The following is a 13,543-nucleotide window of genomic DNA, read 5'->3' on the forward strand; positions in this document are numbered from 1 at the left end:
GACGTTTCGTCCCCGAGGGTATCACCAGCCCAGTAGTCAGCACTTCGGTGTTGACATGAATATCAATTATATGGTCATTTTTATAAATTTTCTGTTTACAAAACTTTGAATTTTTCGAAAAAATAAGGATTTTCTTACGCCCAGGAGTAGATTACCTTAGCCGTATTTGGCACAACTTTTTTGAAATTTTTGGGTCGTCAATGCTCTTCAACTTTGTATTTGTTTGGCTTTTTAACTGTTTTGATCTGAGCGTCACTGATGAGTCTTATGTAGACGAAACGCGCGTCTGGCGTATTAAATTATAATCCTGGTACCTTTGATAACTATGTACACCACTGGGTCGATGCCACTGCTGGTGGACGTTTCGTCTCCGAGGGTATCACCAGCCCAGTAGTCAGCACTTCGGTGTTGACATGAATATCAATTATATGGTCATTTTTATAAATTTTCTGTTTACAAAACTTTGAATTTTTCGAAAAAATAAGGATTTTCTTACGCCCAGGAGTAGATTACCTTAGCCGTATATGGCACAACTTTTTTGAAATTTTTGGGTCCTCAATGCTCTTCAACTTTGTATTTGTTTGGCTTTTTAACTGTTTTGATCTGAGCGTCACTGATGAGTCTTATGTAGACGAAACGCGCGTCTGGCGTATTAAATTATAATCCTGGTACCTTTGATAACTATTTACACCACTGGGTCGATGCCACTGCTGGTGGACGTTTCGTCCCCGAGGGTATCACCAGCCCAGTAGTCAGCACTTCGGTGTTGACATGAATATCAATTATATGGTCATTTTTATAAATTTTCTGTTTACAAAACTTTGAATTTTTCGAAAAAATAAGGATTTTCTTACGCCCAGGAGTAGATTACCTTAGCCGTATTTGGCACAACTTTTTTGAAATTTTTGGGTCCTCAATGCTCTTCAACTTTGTATTTGTTTGGCTTTTTAACTGTTTTGATCTGAGCGTCACTGATGAGTCTTATGTAGACGAAACGCGCGTCTGGCGTATTAAATTATAATCCTGGTACCTTTGATAACTATGTACACCACTGGGTCGATGCCACTGCTGGTGGACGTTTCGTCCCCGAGGGTATCACCAGCCCAGTAGTCAGCACTTCGGTGTTGACATGAATATCAATTATATGGTCATTTTTATAAATTTTCTGTTTACAAAACTTTGAATTTTTCGAAAAAATAAGGATTTTCTTACGCCCAGGAGTAGATTACCTTAGCCGTATTTGGCACAACTTTTTTGAAATTTTTGGGTCCTCAATGCTCTTCAACTTTGTATTTGTTTGGCTTTTTAACTGTTTTGATCTGAGCGTCACTGATGAGTCTTATGTAGACGAAACGCGCGTCTGGCGTATTAAATTATAATCCTGGTACCTTTGATAACTATGTACACCACTGGGTCGATGCCACTGCTGGTGGACGTTTCGTCCCCGAGGGTATCACCAGCCCAGTAGTCAGCACTTCGGTGTTGACATGAATATCAATTATATGGTCATTTTTATAAATTTTCTGTTTACAAAACTTTGAATTTTTCGAAAAAATAAGGATTTTCTTACGCCCCGGAGTAGATTACCTTAGCCGTATATGGCACAACTTTTTTGAAATTTTTGGGTCCTCAATGCTCTTCAACTTTGTATTTGTTTGGCTTTTTAACTGTTTTGATCTGAGCGTCACTGATGAGTCTTATGTAGACGAAACGCGCGTCTGGCGTATTAAATTATAATCCTGGTACCTTTGATAACTATTTACACCACTGGGTCGATGCCACTGCTGGTGGACGTTTCGTCCCGAGGGTATCACCAGCCCAGTAGTCAGCACTTCGGTGTTGACGTGAATATCAATTATATGGTCATTTTTATAAATTTTCTGTTTACAAAACTTTGAATTTTTCGAAAAAATAAGGATTTTCTTACGCCCAGGAGTAGATTACCTTAGCCGTATTTGGCACAACTTTTTTGAAATTTTTGGGTCCTCAATGCTCTTCAACTTTGTATTTGTTTGGCTTTTTAACTGTTTTGATCTGAGCGTCACTGATGAGTCTTATGTAGACGAAACGCGCGTCTGGCGTATTAAATTATAATCCTGGTACCTTTGATAACTATTTACACCACTGGGTCGATGCCACTGCTGGTGGACGTTTCGTCCCCGAGGGTATCACCAGCCCAGTAGTCAGCACTTCGGTGTTGACATGAATATCAATTATATGGTCATTTTTATAAATTTTCTGTTTACAAAACTTTGAATTTTTCGAAAAAATAAGGATTTTCTTACGCCCAGGAGTAGATTACCTTAGCCGTATTTGGCACAACTTTTTTGAAATTTTTGGGTCCTCAATGCTCTTCAACTTTGTATTTGTTTGGCTTTTTAACTGTTTTGATCTGAGCGTCACTGATGAGTCTTATGTAGACGAAACGCGCGTCTGGCGTATTAAATTATAATCCTGGTACCTTTGATAACTATGTACACCACTGGGTCGATGCCACTGCTGGTGGACGTTTCGTCCCCGAGGGTATCACCAGCCCAGTAGTCAGCACTTCGGTGTTGACATGAATATCAATTATATGGTCATTTTTATAAATTTTCTGTTTACAAAACTTTGAATTTTTCGAAAAAATAAGGATTTTCTTACGCCCCGGAGTAGATTACCTTAGCCGTATATGGCACAACTTTTTTGAAATTTTTGGGTCCTCAATGCTCTTCAACTTTGTATTTGTTTGGCTTTTTAACTGTTTTGATCTGAGCGTCACTGATGAGTCTTATGTAGACGAAACGCGCGTCTGGCGTATTAAATTATAATCCTGGTACCTTTGATAACTATTTACACCACTGGGTCGATGCCACTGCTGGTGGACGTTTCGTCCCGAGGGTATCACCAGCCCAGTAGTCAGCACTTCGGTGTTGACGTGAATATCAATTATATGGTCATTTTTATAAATTTTCTGTTTACAAAACTTTGAATTTTTCGAAAAAATAAGGATTTTCTTACGCCCAGGAGTAGATTACCTTAGCCGTATTTGGCACAACTTTTTTGAAATTTTTGGGTCCTCAATGCTCTTCAACTTTGTATTTGTTTGGCTTTTTAACTGTTTTGATCTGAGCGTCACTGATGAGTCTTATGTAGACGAAACGCGCGTCTGGCGTATTAAATTATAATCCTGGTACCTTTGATAACTATTTACACCACTGGGTCGATGCCACTGCTGGTGGACGTTTCGTCCCCGAGGGTATCACCAGCCCAGTAGTCAGCACTTCGGTGTTGACATGAATATCAATTATATGGTCATTTTTATAAATTTTCTGTTTACAAAACTTTGAATTTTTCGAAAAAATAAGGATTTTCTTACGCCCAGGAGTAGATTACCTTAGCCGTATTTGGCACAACTTTTTTGAAATTTTTGGGTCGTCAATGCTCTTCAACTTTGTATTTGTTTGGCTTTTTAACTGTTTTGATCTGAGCGTCACTGATGAGTCTTATGTAGACGAAACGCGCGTCTGGCGTATTAAATTATAATCCTGGTACCTTTGATAACTATGTACACCACTGGGTCGATGCCACTGCTGGTGGACGTTTCGTCTCCGAGGGTATCACCAGCCCAGTAGTCAGCACTTCGGTGTTGACATGAATATCAATTATATGGTCATTTTTATAAATTTTCTGTTTACAAAACTTTGAATTTTTCGGAAAAATAAGGATTTTCTTACGCCCAGGAGTAGATTACCTTAGCCGTATATGGCACAACTTTTTTGAAATTTTTGGGTCCTCAATGCTCTTCAACTTTGTATTTGTTTGGCTTTTTAACTGTTTTGATCTGAGCGTCACTGATGAGTCTTATGTAGACGAAACGCGCGTCTGGCGTATTAAATTATAATCCTGGTACCTTTGATAACTATTTACACCACTGGGTCGATGCCACTGCTGGTGGACGTTTCGTCCCCGAGGGTATCACCAGCCCAGTAGTCAGCACTTCGGTGTTGACATGAATATCAATTATATGGTCATTTTTATAAATTTTCTGTTTACAAAACTTTGAATTTTTCGAAAAAATACGGATTTTCTTACGCCCAGGAGTAGATTACCTTAGCCGTATATGGCACAACTTTTTTGAAATTTTTGGGTCCTCAATGCTCTTCAACTTTGTATTTGTTTGGCTTTTTAACTGTTTTGATCTGAGCGTCACTGATGAGTGTTATGTAGACGAAACGCACGTCTGGCGTATTAAATTATAATCCTGGTACCTTTGATAACTATTTACACCACTGGGTCGATGCCACTGCTGGTGGACGTTTCGTCCCGAGGGTATCACCAGCCCAGTAGTCAGCACTTCGGTGTTGACGTGAATATCAATTATATGGTCATTTTTATAAATTTTCTGTTTACAAAACTTTGAATTTTTCGAAAAAATAAGGATTTTCTTACGCCCAGGAGTAGATTACCTTAGCCGTATTTGGCACAACTTTTTTGAAATTTTTGGGTCCTCAATGCTCTTCAACTTTGTATTTGTTTGGCTTTTTAACTGTTTTGATCTGAGCGTCACTGATGAGTCTTATGTAGACGAAACGCGCGTCTGGCGTATTAAATTATAATCCTGGTACCTTTGATAACTATTTACACCACTGGGTCGATGCCACTGCTGGTGGACGTTTCGTCCCCGAGGGTATCACCAGCCCAGTAGTCAGCACTTCGGTGTTGACATGAATATCAATTATATGGTCATTTTTATAAATTTTCTGTTTACAAAACTTTGAATTTTTCGAAAAAATAAGGATTTTCTTACGCCCAGGAGTAGATTACCTTAGCCGTATTTGGCACAACTTTTTTGAAATTTTTGGGTCCTCAATGCTCTTCAACTTTGTATTTGTTTGGCTTTTTAACTGTTTTGATCTGAGCGTCACTGATGAGTCTTATGTAGACGAAACGCGCGTCTGGCGTATTAAATTATAATCCTGGTACCTTTGATAACTATTTACACCACTGGGTCGATGCCACTGCTGGTGGACGTTTCGTCCCCGAGGGTATCACCAGCCCAGTAGTCAGCACTTCGGTGTTGACATGAATATCAATTATATGGTCATTTTTATAAATTTTCTGTTTACAAAACTTTGAATTTTTCGAAAAAATAAGGATTTTCTTACGCCCAGGAGTAGATTACCTTAGCCGTATTTGGCACAACTTTTTTGAAATTTTTGGGTCCTCAATGCTCTTCAACTTTGTATTTGTTTGGCTTTTTAACTGTTTTGATCTGAGCGTCACTGATGAGTCTTATGTAGACGAAACGCGCGTCTGGCGTATTAAATTATAATCCTGGTACCTTTGATAACTATGTACACCACTGGGTCGATGCCACTGCTGGTGGACGTTTCGTCCCCGAGGGTATCACCAGCCCAGTAGTCAGCACTTCGGTGTTGACATGAATATCAATTATATGGTCATTTTTATAAATTTTCTGTTTACAAAACTTTGAATTTTTCGAAAAAATAAGGATTTTCTTACGCCCAGGAGTAGATTACCTTAGCCGTATATGGCACAACTTTTTTGAAATTTTTGGGTCCTCAATGCTCTTCAACTTTGTATTTGTTTGGCTTTTTAACTGTTTTGATCTGAGCGTCACTGATGAGTCTTATGTAGACGAAACGCACGTCTGGCGTATTAAATTATAATCCTGGTACCTTTGATAACTATTTACACCACTGGGTCGATGCCACTGCTGGTGGACGTTTCGTCCCGAGGGTATCACCAGCCCAGTAGTCAGCACTTCGGTGTTGACGTGAATATCAATTATATGGTCATTTTTATAAATTTTCTGTTTACAAAACTTTGAATTTTTCGAAAAAATAAGGATTTTCTTACGCCCAGGAGTAGATTACCTTAGCCGTATTTGGCACAACTTTTTTGAAATTTTTGGGTCCTCAATGCTCTTCAACTTTGTATTTGTTTGGCTTTTTAACTGTTTTGATCTGAGCGTCACTGATGAGTCTTATGTAGACGAAACGCGCGTCTGGCGTATTAAATTATAATCCTGGTACCTTTGATAACTATTTACACCACTGGGTCGATGCCACTGCTGGTGGACGTTTCGTCCCCGAGGGTATCACCAGCCCAGTAGTCAGCACTTCGGTGTTGACATGAATATCAATTATATGGTCATTTTTATAAATTTTCTGTTTACAAAACTTTGAATTTTTCGAAAAAATAAGGATTTTCTTACGCCCAGGAGTAGATTACCTTAGCCGTATTTGGCACAACTTTTTTGAAATTTTTGGGTCCTCAATGCTCTTCAACTTTGTATTTGTTTGGCTTTTTAACTGTTTTGATCTGAGCGTCACTGATGAGTCTTATGTAGACGAAACGCGCGTCTGGCGTATTAAATTATAATCCTGGTACCTTTGATAACTATGTACACCACTGGGTCGATGCCACTGCTGGTGGACGTTTCGTCTCCGAGGGTATCACCAGCCCAGTAGTCAGCACTTCGGTGTTGACATGAATATCAATTATATGGTCATTTTTATAAATTTTCTGTTTACAAAACTTTGAATTTTTCGAAAAAATAAGGATTTTCTTACGCCCAGGAGTAGATTACCTTAGCCGTATATGGCACATCTTTTTTGAAATTTTTGGGTCCTCAATGCTCTTCAACTTTGTATTTGTTTGGCTTTTTAACTGTTTTGATCTGAACGTCACTGATGAGTCTTATGTAGACGAAACGCGCGTCTGGCGTATTAAATTATAATCCTGGTACCTTTGATAACTATTTACACCACTGGGTCGATGCCACTGCTGGTGGACGTTTCGTCCCCGAGGGTATCACCAGCCCAGTAGTCAGCACTTCGGTGTTGACATGAATATCAATTATATGGTCATTTTTATAAATTTTCTGTTTACAAAACTTTGAATTTTTCGAAAAAATAAGGATTTTCTAACGCCCAGGAGTAGATTACCTTAGCCGTATTTGGCACAACTTTTTTGAAATTTTTGGGTCCTCAATGCTCTTCAACTTTGTATTTGTTTGGCTTTTTAACTGTTTTGATCTGAGCGTCACTGATGAGTCTTATGTAGATGAAACGCGCGTCTGGCGTATTAAATTATAATCCTGGTACCTTTGATAACTATTTACACCACTGGGTCGATGCCACTGCTGGTGGACGTTTCGTCCCCGAGGGTATCACCAGCCCAGTAGTCAGCACTTCGGTGTTGACATGAATATCAATTATATGGTCATTTTTATAAATTTTCTGTTTACAAAACTTTGAATTTTTCGAAAAAATACGGATTTTCTTACGCCCAGGAGTAGATTACCTTAGCTGTATTTGGCACAACTTTTTTGAAATTTTTGGGTCCTCAATGCTCTTCAACTTTGTATTTGTTTGGCTTTTTAACTGTTTTGATCTGAGCGTCACTGATGAGTCTTATGTAGACGAAACGCGCGTCTGGCGTATTAAATTATAATCCTGGTACCTTTGATAACTATGTACACCACTGGGTCGATGCCACTGCTGGTGGACGTTTCGTCCCCGAGGGTATCACCAGCCCAGTAGTCAGCACTTCGGTGTTGACATGAATATCAATTATATGGTCATTTTTATAAATTTTCTGTTTACAAAACTTTGAATTTTTCGAAAAAATAAGGATTTTCTTACGCCCAGGAGTAGATTACCTTAGCCGTATTTGGCACAACTTTTTTGAAATTTTTGGGTCCTCAATGCTCTTCAACTTTGTATTTGTTTGGCTTTTTAACTGTTTTGATCTGAGCGTCACTGATGAGTCTTATGTAGACGAAACGCGCGTCTGGCGTATTAAATTATAATCCTGGTACCTTTGATAATTATTTACACCACTGGGTCGATGCCACTGCTGGTGGACGTTTCGTCCCCGAGGGTATCACCAGCCCAGTAGTCAGCACTTCGGTGTTGACATGAATATCAATTATATGGTCATTTTTATAAATTTTCTGTTTACAAAACTTTGAATTTTTCGAAAAAATAAGGATTTTCTTACGCCCAGGAGTAGATTACCTTAGCCGTATTTGGCACAACTTTTTTGAAATTTTTGGGTCCTCAATGCTCTTCAACTTTGTATTTGTTTGGCTTTTTAACTGTTTTGATCTGAGCGTCACTGATGAGTCTTATGTAGACGAAACGCGCGTCTGGCGTATTAAATTATAATCCTGGTACCTTTGATAACTATTTACACCACTGGGTCGATGCCACTGCTGGTGGACGTTTCGTCCCCGAGGGTATCACCAGCCCAGTAGTCAGCACTTCGGTGTTGACATGAATATCAATTATATGGTCATTTTTATAAATTTTCTGTTTACAAAACTTTGAATTTTTCGAAAAAATAAGGATTTTCTAACGCCCAGGAGTAGATTACCTTAGCCGTATTTGGCACAACTTTTTTGAAATTTTTGGGTCCTCAATGCTCTTCAACTTTGTATTTGTTTGGCTTTTTAACTGTTTTGATCTGAGCGTCACTGATGAGTCTTATGTAGACGAAACGCGCGTCTGGCGTATTAAATTATAATCCTGGTACCTTTGATAATTATTTACACCACTGGGTCGATGCCACTGCTGGTGGACGTTTCGTCCCCGAGGGTATCACCAGCCCAGTAGTCAGCACTTCGGTGTTGACATGAATATCAATTATATGGTCATTTTTATAAATTTTCTGTTTACAAAACTTTGAATTTTTCGAAAAAATAAGGATTTTCTTACGCCCAGGAGTAGATTACCTTAGCCGTATTTGGCACAACTTTTTTGAAATTTTTGGGTCCTCAATGCTCTTCAACTTTGTATTTGTTTGGCTTTTTAACTGTTTTGATCTGAGCGTCACTGATGAGTCTTATGTAGACGAAACGCGCGTCTGGCGTATTAAATTATAATCCTGGTACCTTTGATAACTATTAACACCACTGGGTCGATGCCACTGCTGGTGGACGTTTCGTCCCCGAGGGTATCACCAGCCCAGTAGTCAGCACTTCGGTGTTGACATGAATATCAATTATATGGTCATTTTTATAAATTTTCTGTTTACAAAACTTTGAATTTTTCGAAAAAATAAGGATTTTCTAACGCCCAGGAGTAGATTACCTTAGCCGTATTTGGCACAACTTTTTTGAAATTTTTGGGTCCTCAATGCTCTTCAACTTTGTATTTGTTTGGCTTTTTAACTGTTTTGATCTGAGCGTCACTGATGAGTCTTATGTAGACGAAACGCGCGTCTGGCGTATTAAATTATAATCCTGGTACCTTTGATAACTATGTACACCACTGGGTCGATGCCACTGCTGGTGGACGTTTCGTCCCCGAGGGTATCACCAGCCCAGTAGTCAGCACTTCGGTGTTGACATGAATATCAATTATATGGTCATTTTTATAAATTTTCTGTTTACAAAACTTTGAATTTTTCGAAAAAATAAGGATTTTCTTACGCCCAGGAGTAGATTACCTTAGTCGTATTTGGCACAACTTTTTTGAAATTTTTGGGTCCTCAATGCTCTTCAACTTTGTATTTGTTTGGCTTTTTAACTGTTTTGATCTGAGCGTCACTGATGAGTCTTATGTAGACGAAACGCGCGTCTGGCGTATTAAATTATAATCCTGGTACCTTTGATAACTATTTACACCACTGGGTCGATGCCACTGCTGGTGGACGTTTCGTCCCCGAGGGTATCACCAGCCCAGTAGTCAGCACTTCGGTGTTGACATGAATATCAATTATATGGTCATTTTTATAAATTTTCTGTTTACAAAACTTTGAATTTTTCGAAAAAATACGGATTTTCTTACGCCCAGGAGTAGATTACCTTAGCTGTATTTGGCACAACTTTTTTGAAATTTTTGGGTCCTCAATGCTCTTCAACTTTGTATTTGTTTGGCTTTTTAACTGTTTTGATCTGAGCGTCACTGATGAGTCTTATGTAGACGAAACGCGCGTCTGGCGTATTAAATTATAATCCTGGTACCTTTGATAACTATGTACACCACTGGGTCGATGCCACTGCTGGTGGACGTTTCGTCCCCGAGGGTATCACCAGCCCAGTAGTCAGCACTTCGGTGTTGACATGAATATCAATTATATGGTCATTTTTATAAATTTTCTGTTTACAAAACTTTGAATTTTTCGAAAAAATAAGGATTTTCTAACGCCCAGGAGTAGATTACCTTAGCCGTATTTGGCACAACTTTTTTGAAATTTTTGGGTCCTCAATGCTCTTCAACTTTGTATTTGTTTGGCTTTTTAACTGTTTTGATCTGAGCGTCACTGATGAGTCTTATGTAGACGAAACGCGCGTCTGGCGTATTAAATTATAATCCTGGTACCTTTGATAATTATTTACACCACTGGGTCGATGCCACTGCTGGTGGACGTTTCGTCCCCGAGGGTATCACCAGCCCAGTAGTCAGCACTTCGGTGTTGACATGAATATCAATTATATGGTCATTTTTATAAATTTTCTGTTTACAAAACTTTGAATTTTTCGAAAAAATAAGGATTTTCTTACGCCCAGGAGTAGATTACCTTAGCCGTATTTGGCACAACTTTTTTGAAATTTTTGGGTCCTCAATGCTCTTCAACTTTGTATTTGTTTGGCTTTTTAACTGTTTTGATCTGAGCGTCACTGATGAGTCTTATGTAGACGAAACGCGCGTCTGGCGTATTAAATTATAATCCTGGTACCTTTGATAACTATTTACACCACTGGGTCGATGCCACTGCTGGTGGACGTTTCGTCCCCGAGGGTATCACCAGCCCAGTAGTCAGCACTTCGGTGTTGACATGAATATCAATTATATGGTCATTTTTATAAATTTTCTGTTTACAAAACTTTGAATTTTTCGAAAAAATACGGATTTTCTTACGCCCAGGAGTAGATTACCTTAGCTGTATTTGGCACAACTTTTTTGAAATTTTTGGGTCCTCAATGCTCTTCAACTTTGTATTTGTTTGGCTTTTTAACTGTTTTGATCTGAGCGTCACTGATGAGTCTTATGTAGACGAAACGCGCGTCTGGCGTATTAAATTATAATCCTGGTACCTTTGATAACTATGTACACCACTGGGTCGATGCCACTGCTGGTGGACGTTTCGTCCCCGAGGGTATCACCAGCCCAGTAGTCAGCACTTCGGTGTTGACATGAATATCAATTATATGGTCATTTTTATAAATTTTCTGTTTACAAAACTTTGAATTTTTCGAAAAAATAAGGATTTTCTAACGCCCAGGAGTAGATTACCTTAGCCGTATTTGGCACAACTTTTTTGAAATTTTTGGGTCCTCAATGCTCTTCAACTTTGTATTTGTTTGGCTTTTTAACTGTTTTGATCTGAGCGTCACTGATGAGTCTTATGTAGACGAAACGCGCGTCTGGCGTATTAAATTATAATCCTGGTACCTTTGATAATTATTTACACCACTGGGTCGATGCCACTGCTGGTGGACGTTTCGTCCCCGAGGGTATCACCAGCCCAGTAGTCAGCACTTCGGTGTTGACATGAATATCAATTATATGGTCATTTTTATAAATTTTCTGTTTACAAAACTTTGAATTTTTCGAAAAAATAAGGATTTTCTTACGCCCAGGAGTAGATTACCTTAGCCGTATTTGGCACAACTTTTTTGAAATTTTTGGGTCCTCAATGCTCTTCAACTTTGTATTTGTTTGGCTTTTTAACTGTTTTGATCTGAGCGTCACTGATGAGTCTTATGTAGACGAAACGCGCGTCTGGCGTATTAAATTATAATCCTGGTACCTTTGATAACTATTTACACCACTGGGTCGATGCCACTGCTGGTGGACGTTTCGTCCCCGAGGGTATCACCAGCCCAGTAGTCAGCACTTCGGTGTTGACATGAATATCAATTATATGGTCATTTTTATAAATTTTCTGTTTACAAAACTTTGAATTTTTCGAAAAAATAAGGATTTTCTTACGCCCAGGAGTAGATTACCTTAGTCGTATTTGGCACAACTTTTTTGAAATTTTTGGGTCCTCAATGCTCTTCAACTTTGTATTTGTTTGGCTTTTTAACTGTTTTGATCTGAGCGTCACTGATGCGTCTTATGTAGACGAAACGCGCGTCTGGCGTATTAAATTATAATCCTGGTACCTTTGATAACTATTTACACCACTGGGTCGATGCCACTGCTGGTGGACGTTTCGTCCCCGAGGGTATCACCAGCCCAGTAGTCAGCACTTCGGTGTTGACATGAATATCAATTATATGGTCATTTTTATAAATTTTCTGTTTACAAAACTTTGAATTTTTCGAAAAAATACGGATTTTCTTACGCCCAGGAGTAGATTACCTTAGCTGTATTTGGCACAACTTTTTTGAAATTTTTGGGTCCTCAATGCTCTTCAACTTTGTATTTGTTTGGCTTTTTAACTGTTTTGATCTGAGCGTCACTGATGAGTCTTATGTAGACGAAACGCGCGTCTGGCGTATTAAATTATAATCCTGGTACCTTTGATAACTATGTACACCACTGGGTCGATGCCACTGCTGGTGGACGTTTCGTCCCCGAGGGTATCACCAGCCCAGTAGTCAGCACTTCGGTGTTGACATGAATATCAATTATATGGTCATTTTTATAAATTTTCTGTTTACAAAACTTTGAATTTTTCGAAAAAATAAGGATTTTCTTACGCCCAGGAGTAGATTACCTTAGCCGTATTTGGCACAACTTTTTTGAAATTTTTGGGTCCTCAATGCTCTTCAACTTTATTTGTTTGGCTTTTTAACTGTTTTGATCTGAGCGTCACTGATGAGTCTTATGTAGACGAAACGCGCGTCTGGCGTATTAAATTATAATCCTGGTACCTTTGATAATTATTTACACCACTGGGTCGATGCCACTGCTGGTGGACGTTTCGTCCCCGAGGGTATCACCAGCCCAGTAGTCAGCACTTCGGTGTTGACATGAATATCAATTATATGGTCATTTTTATAAATTTTCTGTTTACAAAACTTTGAATTTTTCGAAAAAATAAGGATTTTCTTACGCCCAGGAGTAGATTACCTTAGCCGTATTTGGCACAACTTTTTTGAAATTTTTGGGTCCTCAATGCTCTTCAACTTTGTATTTGTTTGGCTTTTTAACTGTTTTGATCTGAGCGTCACTGATGAGTCTTATGTAGACGAAACGCGCGTCTGGCGTATTAAATTATAATCCTGGTACCTTTGATAACTATTTACACCACTGGGTCGATGCCACTGCTGGTGGACGTTTCGTCCCCGAGGGTATCACCAGCCCAGTAGTCAGCACTTCGGTGTTGACATGAATATCAATTATATGGTCATTTTTATAAATTTTCTGTTTACAAAACTTTGATTTTTTCGAAAAAATAAGGATTTTCTAACGCCCAGGAGTAGATTACCTTAGCCGTATTTGGCACAACTTTTTTGAAATTTTTGGGTCCTCAATGCTCTTCAACTTTGTATTTGTTTGGCTTTTTAACTGTTTTGATCTGAGCGTCACTGATGAGTCTTATGTAGACGAAACGCGCGTCTGGCGTATTAAATTAT

This window comes from Mytilus trossulus, chromosome 1 (assembly GCF_036588685.1).
Source record: "Mytilus trossulus isolate FHL-02 chromosome 1, PNRI_Mtr1.1.1.hap1, whole genome shotgun sequence".
Taxonomy (NCBI): domain Eukaryota; kingdom Metazoa; phylum Mollusca; class Bivalvia; order Mytilida; family Mytilidae; genus Mytilus; species Mytilus trossulus.